The 2631-nt window shown below is 40.1% G+C and overlaps 1 protein-coding gene across 1 annotated transcript in view; it reads right to left on the bottom strand.

Moving 5' to 3' along the window:
* LOC309567832 (uncharacterized protein) overlaps positions 1 to 2050 on the bottom strand; it is a 92263-nt gene extending 90213 nt beyond the window's left edge. Inside the window, exon 1 of the mRNA XM_082273318.1 lies at positions 1960 to 2050. The gene's annotated coding sequence lies outside the window, so the exon portion shown is untranslated. The remainder of the gene's footprint in view (positions 1 to 1959) is intronic.
* Between the last annotated feature and the right edge of the window lie 581 nt (positions 2051 to 2631).

Genomic DNA, 2631 nt, shown 5'->3' on the forward strand with positions numbered 1-2631 from the left:
TGTCCTTGTCACATATGGTTTGGGAGCAGTGCCTTGTCAAGCTGACCAAGATTTCCTATGGAGCTAGTGTATTTACATGCATTGAGAAATTAAAAAAGGTATTGCTTCACTTTAAGTACATTTTCGTTTTACATACATGCTCTGGTCCCATTGTGTACTTAAAAGTGGGGTATGCCTGTATATATGGAGGGATATTTGGAGGGATACTTTGTGTATGGAGGGATAGGATTGGATACATTGTATATGGAGGGATACATATATATTTGATGGGATTCTTTGTATATGGAGGGATAGGATTGGATACATTGTATATATATGGAGGGATACATTGTATACGGAGGGATAGGATTGGATACATTGTATATATATGGAGGGATACATTGTATACGGAGGGATAGGATTGGATACATTGTATATATATATATGGAGGGATACATTGTATACGGAGGGATAGGATTGGATACATTGTATATATATATGGAGGGATAGGATTGGATACATTGTATATATATATGGAGGGATACTTTGTATATGGAGGGATAGGATTGGATACATTGTATATATATATATATATATATGGAGGGATATTTGGAGGGATACTTTGTATATGGAGGGATAGGATTGGATACATTGTATATATATATATATGGAGGGATACATTGTATATGGAGGGATAGGATTGGATACATTGTATATATATGGAGGGATACTTTGTATATGGAGGGATAGGATTGGATACATTGTATATATATATATATGGAGGGATACTTTGTATATGGAGGGATAGGATTGGATACATTGTATATGGAGGGATACTTTGTGTATGGAGGGATAGTATTGGATACATTGTATATATATAGAAGGATATTTGGAGGGATACTTTGTGTATGGAGGGATAGGATTGGATACATTGTATATGGAGGGATACATATATATTTGATGGGATTCTTTGTATATGGAGGGATAGGATTGGATACATTGTATATATATGGAGGGATACATTGTATACGGAGGGATAGGATTGGATACATTGTATATATATATGGAGGGATACATTGTATACGGAGGGATAGGATTGGATACATTGTATATATATATGGAGGGATAGGATTGGATACATTGTATATATATATGGAGGGATACTTTGTATATGGAGGGATAGGATTGGATACATTGTATATATATATATATATATATATATATGGAGGGATATTTGGAGGGATACTTTGTATATGGAGGGATAGGATTGGATACATTGTATATATATATATATGGAGGGATACATTGTATATGGAGGGATAGGATTGGATACATTGTATATATATGGAGGGATACTTTGTATATGGAGGGATAGGATTGGATACATTGTATATATATATGGAGGGATACTTTGTATATGGAGGGATAGGATTGGATACATTGTATATGGAGGGATATTTGGAGGGATACTTTGTGTATGGAGGGATAGGATTGGATACATTGTATATATATATATGGAGGGATACATTGTATATGGAGGGATAGGATTGGATACATTGTATATATATATATATGGAGGGATACTTTGTATATGGAGGGATAGGATTGGATACATTGTATATGGAGGGATATTTGGAGGGATACTTTGTGTATGGAGGGATAGGATTGGATACATTGTATATGGAGGGATACATATATATTTGATGGGATACTTTGTATCTTTGGAGAGGAAATGAGTGACAGCTGTCAGTGTCCAGGCTCCCCCGAGGCTGCCGGTTTCCAGGCCCCCCTCCTCAGCGGTCTCAGGTCCCCCCAGCAGTGCCAGGCCTTCTCTCTGGTCCCTCAAGCAGGGAGAAGGGGGCGGGGTCTGCTGACATGAGAAAGACCCCAGTCAGGGCCCCTGGGCGACGCTCAGCCACAAGGGGCCCCAACCGGGGATAAACAGAGGCTACAGACGGGGCCCCGGCCGTCCACACTCACCGCACGAACATCACCGAGCCCCGCAGCGGCCACCGCCACACACCGTTCCCATCTGCATCCTTCACCTCCTCCGGATCCACATTCTGGGAAAAAGAGATCCTTCCGCCCATTGACAAAGCACGGGAGCTCGGTGAGGCGGCCGGCGCTGGCCGCTGGGTGTGTTGCGAACCACGTCAGGGACGTCCTTGCGTATCCGTGCGCCGGGATGGAAAGTAGTCCCCCCTAGGATGAGAGATGGGGGGGCCGAGTGAAGGAGGGGGAGGGGGGCGTCATCTATCACTTCATTATCTCTCACCCCCTCTCTCATCACCTGGAAATCTGCACAAAGTTCAGGGGATTACTAAATCAGATGTGGCAAGCATCAAGTGAACCTGTCATCAGTGCATGCTAAGATCAATATATTAATAATAGAAAGAAGAAGAAGATCAATGCATTGGTAATAGAAAGAAAAATATAAATATATTGGTAACAGAAAGAAGATCAATGTTGTGGTTATAGAAGCAAACGATCAATATATTGGTAACATAAAGAGGAAGTTTCAATATATTGGGTAATAGAAGAAGATCAATATATTGGTAATAGAAGCAAAAGATAAATATATCAGTAATACAAAGAAAAAGATCAATATATTGGTAACAGAAAGAAGATGAATGTATTGGGAATAGAAAAAGG

Source organism: Pelophylax lessonae (genome assembly GCF_965119305.1).
Source record: "Pelophylax lessonae genome assembly, chromosome: 12".
Taxonomy (NCBI): Eukaryota; Metazoa; Chordata; class Amphibia; order Anura; family Ranidae; genus Pelophylax; species Pelophylax lessonae.